Genomic DNA, 13,398 nt, shown 5'->3' with positions numbered 1-13,398 from the left:
TGTATATAAGTACATATGTATGTATGTGTATATGTATATATCCATGAACATACGTACGTACGAACGTACGTAGGTACGTACGTAGGAAGTTCCTAGCCCCATCGTATCAAGAGCATATGCTTGCGTATGCGTAACGCGCTGTGTGTGCATATGCTAATGTGAGAATAAACGGTTCTATTAGAAGAGCCAACAAACGCCCCACTCGATGAGCGTGGGGATTTGAATATATAAATACTCGAGCTCCCAGTGGGTAGACGCGTGTACACGCCGTCGGATATACGATCTGCATACGTTCCAGCTCGAGGGTGTGATGTTTTAATCCAGTACCAAAAGAAAAATTCTTTTTTTTTTTTTTTTAGGAGAACATTCTCAGTTCCTTCGATCTTAAATCGCAATTCCTTCTTTTTTTTTCCCACCACTTACTACTTACTCCCGGACGATTTGTTCGTTTGTAATAAAAAGAAAAAAAAGAAAAAAGAAAGAAAGAAAAGAAAAAACGATATCGAAGAAAATACTCTATATAGATATATTTCTGACGGAAGGAATTCTTACGCAGCGAAGGAACAGTTTCCAAGGGGATTCGAGTGGTCGCCCGGCAACTCAAAACCTTTCTCCCGTCTACCTCCACTCTCAAAATGTATCTCCCGAACAACAACCCCGATTTCCCATTAGTGGTTCGTTTTGTCTTACATCGGCCAAAACCGTCGATTTATCTCAACGTTACCACGTACATTCCACCCCCAAACGACAATACCTATAAGATTCCTTTTTATATTCTCGCGACGTCGTTCAAATATTTTTCTCAATGACGGATTATCGCAGGCGGTGAGGGAGGATTCGTTTGGAATGTCGAAATGGTCGCCAAAATTCTCTTTGAACGAATCCAAACGGGCGCGATGTATAAGCCGAGCTAGACGTAAGAGATGAAGAGGGGGAGGTTAAGAGGGGGAATCTCCGGTTTTCTTGGCGGCCAAAAGGAGAGTTCTCAGAGCCGTGGCACTCGGCTAATGGATGCCGGGAGTCTTATGGCAGCGTGAACCAAGAGAATACGCGAAAGAGAGAGAGAGAGAGAGAGAGCGCCGCGACGCCAAACTTTAACTCGTTAATTACCGGCGCGAGGGCAACTTCTTGCAGGCGCTCGAATATTTCAAACTATTGTGTTCGTAAACCCCTCGGGCTTGGCTCGGGCAAGACGACCTTATATATGTGTATATAGTTATATACTACTAGTCCTGCACTCCTGCTCCTTCACCAAACTCTCGTCTCGTACACAGTCGCTCACGTACGCTCACTGATACTCCTGCAAATCGACGTTATGTAGAAAACGTGAACGCGCGTTCGTACCATGGCTATCTTTTATCTCTCTCGCTTTTTCGCCCTGCCAACGTCTACGACGAATGTCCTAAAAAGCCTGACTCCGCTCGAGTGTCGTGGAGCTAAGAAAGAGCTTGAGAGACCGAGCGATTTAAGAATGAAATTCGAGCGAGGGTATTACGAAAAAGTGAAACGACTGAGAAAACTTCTGGCCAAGATATTCTAGAAATCATAATGTCGGCTGGGTTTATAAACTACTACTACGAAAGAAATATTTTTAATATATTATATAATATTTTTAATTGTCGATCGTAATTAATAAGTGAATTAATGATGATCTGTATGCGCGTAGATCGTTTAAATGTACATCGTAAAATGTGGTAAAGTACAATGTGGTAAAAAATAATAATGGTAAGAGAATGATCGAGAAGTATGTACCTTGGACACAGAAGGATAAAAACTAAATGTGGAATGTCACATTTAGCCGGTGACGCTGATCGCGGGCCAGTTCGTACATAACAATTCGTTAATTGTCGCAATTATTACGATATTATAATTCACTCTAATTGCACGGCCAATCGGCACGCAAAGTGCTTAATTGCATCTTCCGCGAAGGAGAGACGAGGAGATTGCGACGGGATAGGGAAGAGAATGAAGAGGTGAGGGCGCAGGGAGAGTAAGGTACATGCAATTAAATTAATCACCACCACTCTTGGGTACAATGATAATCTCCGTAACATTGAAACCCTTTGAAAACTTCATGGGCATGTTTGTCGTGTTTTCTTATTTTGGCTATTGTCGTAGGAAACTTGTAGGTAAGGAAAAGAGAGATATAGAGATAGATAGAAGATAGAGAGAGAGAGAGAGAGAGAGAGAAATAAAGAGATAAGGGATAGTAAGAAAAATAAAAAATGAATCGAGAAATTTTTGATTATATTCCAAGGATAACGATACGCGTAATGAGGAGAAACAGAATGATAATGAAAGAAAGAATGAGATAGAAAGAGAGACAAAAAAGTTAGGGTTAATAGCAGAGAAGTAACGGAATGAGAAAGAAAGAATTTGAAGATATAAGAATCTTGGTGACGTTAATTATAACCTGTGCAAATATGATATTAAGGGTAAGGGTAAAGATAGTAAAGTTTAAAATCGTAGGTAAGTCGAGCGAAAAAAAGAATTGTGTAAAGAGAATAAAGGCTAAGAGAATCGGTTAATAAAAAAAGATCAGAAAACCAACGACGTTAGAATTTTGTAGATGAAAGAGTCTTTGAGAATGTTCAAGATTTAAATGGATCAATATAAATAACTTTTACATAACTCAAGGCAACGATTTCATCGTTGATTATTTTATAAATGACATTATTCAAATAAGGATTCGACGAAGATCTTGTTGAAGGAACAAACTGGACGCAGAAAAAACGAGACAGCGGAAAAACGGCGGAAGTTGCGAGGAGGAGGAGAAGGAGGAGGAGGAGGAGGAGGAAGAAGAGGAAGAGGAGGAGGAGAGAAGGCCTGCGACGCTTATTAATTTTCCGTTTCTTTGTTAGAGAGTAGAGAGCAAAGAAAACAACAACAAAAAAATCTGTCTCTGAGTGTATGTGTGTGTGTAGATGGGTGGGTGCGCGCGCACGTCCCATTCCATTCTCCTTAGCACCGACAAGAAGACAGAAAAAGAAATATGTTTAACGAGGTACTTTGAAAGTAATTCCCGTTTCCCCCACGATGTTCCTTAGTAGGTACAAGGCATACGAATAACGCACCTTATGCACGCGAAACAAGAAAGTATATTCGCTCGAGTACCGGCCAAGCATTTTGCGAATGCCACCACCCTAAGTTGGAAAGATCAGCCTACGTCACTAAGACTTGTAACTTACGAGAATTGAAAACTTTTATGTTGCGACGTAATTGCTCGCGACTCGTTAGAACAAATTGTTGTTATTATTATTATCATTATTATTATTATTATTATTATTATTATTATTATTATTATTATTATCATCATTATTATTATTATTTTTGTTGTTGTTTTTGTTATTTTATTGTTGCTGTATATTGTTATTACTATTACTATTTTGTTAGTATTATTATTATTTTGATTATTATCGTATAGCAAAGATCGTTATTTTCTTTGCTTTACTTTTAATGCTTCTCTCATTCTTTTACTTTTAATGCTTCTCTCTTTCCTTTACTTTTAATGCTTCTCCTTTTCTTTTACTTTTACAAGATTATGCATCTTTATCGGCAAACAATATCGAATTCGCCAACTTTTCTGAAACGAGAATTAATCTTTACCTGCAACGTAATATGAAGAGTGAAGAAAGTGTCGGAATTTAGTGAGATCGATATATAACGTTCCGTCGTAAGTACGAAAGGATGAAAGGGAAAAGTATATGAAGGAGAAGGAAGATAACAAGAAGAGGAAAAGAAGGAGAAAAATATTCAGAGAGATATTATCGTACGAAGGAAGTTTTTGCGAATACACAAGTGTTGACGATCAAGGATGTATGTAAATTCGAAGGACTAATATTCCGAAAAAAAAAGATATTATTAGAGACGAAGCACGATTTTAAATCTAATAATATTTGAAATCTAGTAATGGCAGATTGGTAGAAATTCAAGATTGATCAAAATCAAGGAGCTTCGGGAATATATTAAATATTTTTAAACGGGCCGTAAGACGTTGTGTGTATTAAGAAATATACTTTAGTTTATAAATCTCTTAAATAAAATATAAGGAAGGAAGATCGAGATTAACACAAAGAAGTAATTAATACAAAGTAATTAATACGAAGTAATTAATAAGAAAAAGATTTTTATGGTGAACGGTATGCTCGACGACGATGTTGCCTCGATGAAGATTTACGAAACACGGAACGAGAACTGACACTTTATCAATTTTATACCATTCCTTTTTTTAGTGGGAAGGAAAAGCTACGTTTAATGTCACGAGGTTGGTTTTTTGACTTTGCTTGGCCTTGTTGCGTGTGTAAGTGTGTGTAATATGGTACATTCTAAAGCGTTGAATGCCATTGTGTAGAACGGATCTATGAGTTTTTCCCTATTGCCAACAATGAACGCTTAGAGTGACTCAAGAACCTTCGACCTTGGAAGATTGGGTCTTCCGTTTCCCGAAAAATGCCATTCATTTTCTTTTTCTTTTTTTTTTTGGAAATCGACCCTTGAGTGCATTGAATTTTATTACCAAGCGGATCTTCGTCTTTATGAAGTATTTACTAGCGACATAGAAAGGCTAGCATCCCCATTAAAAGGTTCGGAGCGCTACCTATCCACGCTCTAACTAACTGTGAGTTTCGAACAATACGTAAAAGGAATAACGAAGATGAGGCTCGATACCTATTGTTCGTGAACGAGCCGATAGTTTCCTCATCCGCGATCGTATATTCGCGTTAGGCGTTCCGCTTTTTCTTTATCTTCGGGAAGGTGGATAACGTGCATATATATATATATATATATATATATATATATATATATGCACGAGTGGAAAGATGGAAGTCATCTTAATAATAAACAGATCTGTTCAACGACAAACGTTCATACGTGAACGAATCATCGAACGAATATTCATCGAATTAACGAATATTCATCTGTGCATATCCGTAGTCGGGTTAACAGAGACAACCAAGATGAAGCACGATGCCTATTGTTCTTAAACGAGCCAGCCGATAGATTCCTCATCCGCGATCGTAGATTCTCGTTAGGCGTTCCGATCTTTCTTTATCCTTCCTATTTCTCTTGGAAAGATGATAGAAAGGTAGAAAGAGGGAAGGAGGGAAAGAAAAGGAAAAAAGAAAAGAAAGAAGAAAGGAAGGGCACTTGGATAACGTGCATATGTATATACGAGAAGTAAGATAGAACCCATCATAATAATGAATGGATTGATTTAGCAAACATTCATACGTGAACATTCAGCTATCAGGAATATTTATCGAATTAACGAATATTCGTTTATTCATACGTGGAATTGGTATAAAAAGGGACAAACGAAGATGAGACTCGACGCCTATTGTTCCTAAACGAGCCGATAGATTCCTCATCAGCGATCGTAGATTCTCGTTAGGCGTTTCGCCCTTTTCTCTTTCTTTTTTTTCTTTATTTTCTCTTATCTTTTCTCCTTCTCTCGAAAAGATGGGAAAAAGAAGGTAAGAAAAAGGAAAGGAGTAAGGAAATAAGAAAAGAAAGAAGAAAGGGTACCTGGATAGAGCGCATATGTACGGGAGAGAAGACGAAGCCATCTTAATAAGCCATCCACGCGAGGATCGGTCGAGCGGATATTCGCGTGGAAAGGTGAGAAAGAGAGAGAGAGAGAGAGAGAAAGAGAGAGAGAAGTTGTGCCAGGGTTGAGTTGTACTCGTCGAAATAACGCCTCGAAGAAGAAGAAGAAGGTGGGAGACGAAGCGGAAGGCGCGATACCTCGTACCTCTCTCTCTTTCTCTTTCTCTCTCTCTCTCTCTCTCTCTCTCTATCTTTTTCTCTTTTTTCCTCTTGAACACGGGCAAGCTCGTTATTCGAAGTCTTCCAGGCGCAGGTGGGGCACATTCTCGAAGGGTTTATCCGAGAGTAGTGATGCTATACCCGTGAAAGAGAGAAAGAGATAGGCGATGATTTTCGTGGTAATGGAAAGAACGAGGACGGTGCATCGTTGCTGTTGCCGTCGACGACGATGAGAACGAGGATGATGGGTGGATACAGTTCTGTCGGAACGGGATGAGGCTAATGGACAAAGGGGCACGGGCGAGAAAATGTTCTATATAGGCAGAGCGTAGCCGTGAAAGGGTGCAACCAACGATTAACAACGGGAGGAACGAGAGTGTCAACGAGAGTGTCGTCTTCGTGCACAGTTTTCACGTGGTCGTCGTCATCGTCGTCGTCGTCGTCGACGACGACGACGACGTCAGGTTATATCTCTTTCTCTTTCTCTCTTTCTATTTCTCTTTCTCTATCTTTCCAACCCTTTCTCTTCTTCTCTCTATGCTCACTTCCATTCCCCGTTCGTGTTGTAATTGAAAGACGACGCGTGTATCTCCCTCGCCTACCAGTCAGTCAGCCATCCGAGCTGACGACACCAAAAGAGAGAGGAATAGAGAGAGATAGAAAGAGAAAGAGTTACGAAACTCCTCATCGCTTCCTTTGTTCTTATTCTAAGTATCTCTCTCCTTCTCTCTTTGTTTTTCTCTTTTTCTCTCTTTCTTTCTTAACAGGATAACGATAATCTCGATATATAATGGTATCCCAATGCGATCGTCTATAATAATCTTCTTGTCGTTTAATCATGCAGAAGAAAATGTGATATGGATAAAATAACAATTAATTTTGTAGAATCTGAAAACAGTGATGGGTACTATCTGTCATTTTGTAAGTAAAAAAGTAATTTTATTTTTGAACAGAAAAGGGAAAAAAAATAAAAAGAGAGAGACAGAGAGAAGAAAAAAAGATAAGCCGATAAAACATGGATCGCCCTTACAAAGCAAAAATTTTCAAAGCCTTCGGAGATTTTCTTGGCTGACGACGCTAACCCGGAAGTTGCCTGCGAAGAGTCGCACATGGTGGTAGCGATGACGAGGCCTTCTCTCATTAGTCATGAAAACTCGCGCATGAATTATGACCCTTAATTTACACCGGACCCTCTCCTGTTTTTCCCCACGTAGCACATCCCCCGCGGCGGGGGAGGACGTCCGGAAAGTAGTAAGCAGAAAGTAGGCTAACGACGTGGAGATGCACGTGAAAAATATAAGCACGCCTCGAAAGCGTAGGTACCGAGTATAAAATCAATGAGAAGAAGAAGCGGCCTCGCGTATAAAAACAACGCGATGCTTTGAGAGAAATGAATATTTAAATGTAGAACGTAAAAGAGCGTAGAAATTAATGAATATTATATCAAACATCGAATAGAATAGACGAAGTATTTATTTCGTGTATAATAACAAATACACGTTCAAATATTTGATTAATCCTGAAATTAATAATCTCATAAATATTCTACGATTTCTTTTTTCGTTTTTCTTTTTTTTCTTTCTTTTTTTTTTATATACAATTACATATACTATAGAATTGTCTATTGTAAGTAATTTTAATTATAAATATAAATTTCATATTTCATTCATAACAGTATGTTCCAAATATCTACTACATAATATCTTTCTCATATCAAATAATTAAATGATGTATAAAAAAAAGTTTTATATATATATATATATATATATATATATATATATATATATATATATATATACATATATATATATAAAATTAACCTAAACTTTGGACTCGTATTTTCCTAGTCGAAACGACACGCAAAAATTTATCCCGCGTAAGAAACGTAAAACGCACATCTCTCTCTCTCTCTCTCTCTCTCTCTCTCTCTCTCTCTTCGTTCTTCTCTTTACTTCTCTCTCCATTTCTCATTCTCTCTACTCTTTTGAACGCGTAGCACGTGGAACGCTACCGGTATCACAGCGGCATTCGTCGCGAAAGAGGCACGCGTGTCGCTTTGACGCGTCTCCTACGCAACGCGAGTGCGAAAAAGGGCGGTTTGAAAGTAAAAATAAAAAAAAAAAAGAAAAAGTAAAGAAAAAGAAGAAAGAAAAGGAGGAAGAGGAGGAGGAGGAGAAAGGGAAAAAAAGGGCTCGACCTTCCAAGGCAGTACCCTTTCAACCACCCCCGAAGCCCACCCCCTACGGGCGGCAATGCCCTTTTCACGCACGTCACGGCTGAATTAAGCGCCGTGGCACGGCGCGAAAGGCGAGATAAAAAGGAAAAGGAGAAAAAAAAAAGAAGAAGAAGAAAGCGGCTTGGATGAAAAGGAGAAAGAAAAGAGAGAGAAAGAGAGAGAAAGAAAAAGAAAAATATATATATACGGAAAGAGAGAAAGAAAGATAGAGAGAGAGAGAGAGAGAGAGAGAGAGAGAGAAAGAGACATGCTAGGCAAAAGATACGAGCGTGTAACTTCATCGCTTGCGTTTGATCCGCGCGTGTAGAATTCGCAGCAGAAGCCACGCGTTAACGTAACTTCATCGTGTCCTTCTCAAAGCTTGTATGTGCGTGTGTATGTATGTGTGTAATACATATATATGTATATATATAACACACGTGTGTGTGTGTGTGTGTGTGTGTGTGTGTGTGTGTGTGTGTGTGTGTGTGTGTGTGTGTGTGTGTGTGTGTGTGTGTGTGTGTACATATATTCTTTCTCTTTCTCTTGATCCCTTTAGGCAACCACGACACCCTCGTTCGTCGCTGTTTCAAATCGAGAAACACCGTCGCCTGGTTCAAAGCTCGGGCGTACTTGTAAAGGATCGGCTCCTTTCTATCGTCGTCGAATGAATTCGGGCCATGATTCGTGAGCGCGATGATAATTAGCTCGCGAGCTAATTTCCAGCTGATTGTCGCACGCACGAGCTGTGCCAACAGAGAAGACAGAGAAAATGAAGATATGAGAAAGAGAGAGAGAGAGAGAAGGAGAGAGAGAGAGAGAGAGAGAGAGAGAGAGAGAGAGAGAGAGAGAGAGAGAGAGAGAGGAACGTCAAAGGAGATACGTCTCGGTTCGATGATTCTAGTACGAAAGGGAGGAAAAACGTTCGTCTTTTTTATTTGGTTTTATTTTCATTATTTTTTTTATTTCTTTATCTTTTTGTATTTTTGTATTTTTTTAGAAAGATTCTCAGTACGATAACGATGACGATCGACCGCCCTTATCGCTTTGAGATGAGTTTGCGATTGTGCCTGACGTTGAATGATACGAAACACGGGATTGATTTATGTTCGGCGCGTTCCCCTAGAAAATAAAAAAAGGAAAAAGAAATAAAAAATAGGAAGAAAACGAGAGAGAGAAAGAGTGAGAGAGAGAGTGAGAGAGAGAGAGAGAGAGATAGGGAGAAGGGGGTTGGGTGACGATGACTTTTTCGAACGCGATCGCTACACTTTTTATAACTCCCGCTTGTGCTCCTCTTTCAAGTATACTTTGTATGGCTCTTCTCTCCGCTGTCACTTTCAAATACGATCGAAGGAAATTGTCAAATCGTTCGATTCACAAGCTCAAACGAGAGGGCTCAAACGGTAGGCACACTTTTAATGAGTTTTCCACTTTTATTAAGAAGAAACAACTTTTTTCAGCTAGAAATCTCCGATTTAAGAGGGTAAGAACGAAGTAATGAAGAATCCATGGGGATTATTTACGAAGGAAGTTCTTTCTTTCTCTCTCTATGCAAATTTTCCATATCGTATATCAATATTTTTCAATGTTCATAAAGTAATACATAAAGTAATACATATATACTTGTTCTATACATGTATATGAGTACACGTATATATTACTCTGTTATTCCATTTAAACAAATCTTCAAAATTAATACTTTGTGCTTGAAGAAAAAAAAAAAAAAAAAAAGCAATTCATGAAGACTATCGCGTACAATCGTATATTAAAAAAAAAAAAACGATATGTAATTTTCGTTTTGAGGAATTCTCGAAGAAGACGATTCGAAATGGCACGCGTGCGATCATGTTCGTTCCCGTGTGCACGAGCTACCGAGCAACACACGGCTCGATGCGTCGCTGCACCAACGTCGTACTTGGTGAGCATAAGTGCGAATTGCAACACCAACGCCGGCAACTCGACTTCCCTTCTTCCTCTCGCGTGCATACGCCCGCCCCTTACCCTTTCCATACTTTCCACTCTGTTCTCCATGTCGCCTCGACGACTACAGAGGGTGGTTGCGAAGCGAGTGCCGTTGCGTGCATAACGTGCGGACGCGCATACTAATTACGGCCGCTTCCATTTTGCAGCATCCGACGCCCGCAAATCCTCTCCTCCTCCTCCTGCACCTCCTCCCCCACCTCCTCCTCCACCTCCTCCTCCACCTTCTCCTACTCTTCCTCCTACTCTTACTCTTCCTACTCCTCTTACCACGTTGCCTCTCACAGGGCTGTAACTAGTCGAGCTCGTTCACAAACAAATCTCGTTCCAACAAATAAGAATGTAGTCTCTCCTTTGATTCACCTTAAACATCTATCTATCTATCTATCTCTATTACACACACGAATTATCTCTTCGTTCAATTAAAAGTAAACAAAGAATAATTCAGAACGTCCGAGATTTGATAGATTGTTCTGTTCCATTTTAACGTTTAATAGAAATTATTCACTTGAATGTTGATAATGTTTTAAATTATAATGACTCCGTTAAATTGTATAAAATAATTGATACAATATATAGAGGCTTTAGTATAGATAGATATTTAATTCGATATTAAATTTAGATTCTTTTTTCTTTTTTCTTGTCGTAAATGATAATTTGTGAAATATTCGTCGATGAAATTTCCCGAAAATTTATTTGCTATGATATGTAAATGAAAAGGTACGTCGCAGCCACGTCCCTGAGAGGATTTACCCTCTCTTGATTCTTCCGTGCATCCTGTCGTCTGCTTTATCCCTTTTTCTCTTCTTCACCCGGTGAGAAGAGCCTTTAATTAACATTTCGATTCTTGGAAGAGCCGTTTGTGTTGGCCGTCGTCGTCGTCGTCGTCGTCGTCGTCGTCCTCGTCCTCGTCCTCGTCCTCGTCCTCGTCGTCGTCCTCGTCGTCATCGAGCGAACACCGTTTCCACGACTGCAGTCGTCGCATCGACGACCGACGTTTTTCAGTTGCGATGAGAAACGAAAAGAGAAAGAGAGAGGAGAGAGAAAAGAGAGTGAAAAAGAGAAAGATCGAGAGCTTGGAGGAAAAAGAAAGGACGCAAAGGGAAAGGCCGAGACAGAGCTGGCAGAGGTCTCTTTGTCACCGACGAACCGTCCTTTTTCGCATTTTGGTAATTAGTTCATTTGCCTCTGCTAATTATATTACCTTTTAATATATAATAACCGAGTTAGAAGATAACGAGGACATATAACCAACGCAAATACAAATACAAGTAAAACGCAAGTTATGTATATTTGAAAAATAATCGCTGATAAATCAGAACATCGCATATTGTATGTAAATGTGTATGTAATGTATATATAAAACATTAAACAATATTATTCACATGAATTTTGCTAATTCGTAGAAATATTTCGTATTATACATTTAGATATAAAAATACCTGTTATCGTAATGAACGATCATAAGTTGTACATAATTTTATAATCGAACCTTCGTAACCTTGATTATCATTGATCCGTAGAAAGATGCAACTGCTACGTTTTCTAAAGACTATAAATACCAAACTAATTCGTTCGATAATTATAGCGAAAATTTATCTATCGAATTAGACGAAGCGACGTCGTTGTACTTACCACAGTGACGTAGAAAAGCACGATCGAGTAATCGTTCGTCGAGAACGACCCTTCGCAAAATTCGAAAAGTTTCCAGGGCCGTTCGTCGAGGGAGAAGAGAGAAAGAGAGAAAGAAAGAAAGAAAGAGAAAGAGAAAGACAGAGAGAGACAGAGAGAGATAAAAAGAGAAAGAGAGAGAGAGAAAGAAAGAGAGAGACCGAGTTTATCTCTCGTCGTCCTCTTACACCACCGACAGCGGCGGCAACCTCATCGAGGTTCGCAATTAGGGGCGTCGGGTGGCTCCGCGACGCTCCACGACGCTACGTCGCCCTTTTGCCTGTTATTTAATTGGGATGTGCAATTGAATGACACTCGGTACGCGGCCGTAACGGGAAAGAGTTGTCGCCGTTGGTGCCGGGCCTAACGACGCCATTGTGGATTCCCACTTCGGGCTACTTCAAATCTTTTTTACGACTCTCTCCGACTCTGTATACCACCTCTTTCCCTTCCATCTTCTTTCCCTCTTTTCCCTTTCTACCTCGCTTCTCTCTCTCTCTCTCTTTAACTCTTTTTTTATCTCTTTTTCTCTTTTTCCCCCTTCTTTTTATTTCGTATCTTTTTTATATTTTTTAAATCTTTTCTTCTTACCTTTTTCCTTTTTCCCTGAACGAGATTCGTCGGTAGGAAAACGGCTCTTTAAAGATAACAAGAAATATCGAGTCGTTCGGGAATTTATTATAACGATCGATTGGTATTCCTCCTCGTAATTCGTTCGAACGAGTTTCTCTTACGCGCGAAGAAAAATAGTTCGGATAATAACGATAAAACGCGATCCGTCTAAGGATGATCGACGGTTCGAAGCGCGCCAGAGTCGGTTCGCTATTGTTATCGTCTATACTGTAATTCCAACGAGAAAGAAATAAGCCCCGTAGGATCTACGGTAGATGGGGGGAGGAGGAAGGAGGAGAAGGAAGGAGAAGGAAAGAGGAAAGAGAAGGGAGAGGGGAGAAGAGAGAAGAGAAGGAGATAGAGAAGGTTAGAGGAAAATAAAGAAAGAGAGAACTTTCGTGCACTCTTTAAAGTTCCCATTTTCCTTCTAGGAGAAAATAATCTTCCGCGTTAACCTCGCTACTGTACCTGTTTCGTATTACCGAAGACCCCGTCGTACCCCGACCGAACGAACGATAGCAGCCACGGTCGTTAAAAAGAAAACGAAGGATAATCTTCGCATTGTCGCCTCCTTTTTAAAACGTTCCCTCATCTTGGTGCTCGCGGATATGGATTAAAGCTTAAGTTTTCCTTGTCAGGAACGTCGAGCTGCGACCTGTGAGAGAAAAAAATGTTAACACGTAGAAACGTAGAAACGTTGTTGTTGATCGACGAGGACTACGACAATAACAACAACGACAACAAGGACGATTGGCTACCCTCGAATGTATTACTCACGCACGTGCGTGAAAAAAAAAATGTAAATATATTTATTATACGTGTATCTACATGATGAATTACACGTGATAACGATCAAAGGAGAGGGGAGTGGTATCGTAAATTATCTCGTAAGGCTCATCTCCTCATACCTATCTGAAACCTCGGTGGATGAGGAAGCGAAGTAGAAAGGAAAGTAAGGAAAAAAGAGATAGATACAGAGAGAAAGAGAGAAGAGAAGAGAAGAGAGAAAAATCGACGGAAACGAAGTTGTTGAGACGTACTAACAAGAAGGCGCCGAGCGAGAAAAACCAAGGAGTCCCTTAACGAGATCACCTTCGTGGAAGACGCAGCGATGCAGATTCCCAAGATATCCCGTAGGACGACGGAGGAGACAC

At 39.9% G+C, this 13,398-nt stretch overlaps 1 protein-coding gene across 13 annotated transcripts in view; it reads right to left on the bottom strand.

The window, feature by feature from the left end:
• Positions 1–13,398, bottom strand: part of LOC127066588 (transcription factor SOX-2-like) — a 302,397-nt gene that overhangs the window by 232,385 nt on the left and 56,614 nt on the right. For 3 of the 13 annotated variants that reach the window (XR_007782450.1, XR_007782449.1, XR_007782454.1), the window contains one exon: positions 12,713–12,899. The exons of the other annotated variants lie outside the window; for them this stretch is intronic. The gene's annotated coding sequence lies outside the window, so the exon portion shown is untranslated. The remainder of the gene's footprint in view (positions 1–12,712; positions 12,900–13,398) is intronic. 13 annotated transcript variants of the gene reach the window in all.

This window comes from Vespula vulgaris, chromosome 1 (assembly GCF_905475345.1).
Source record: "Vespula vulgaris chromosome 1, iyVesVulg1.1, whole genome shotgun sequence".
Classification (NCBI taxonomy): domain Eukaryota; kingdom Metazoa; phylum Arthropoda; class Insecta; order Hymenoptera; family Vespidae; genus Vespula; species Vespula vulgaris.
This window is presented reverse-complemented; position numbering and strand designations above follow the sequence as displayed.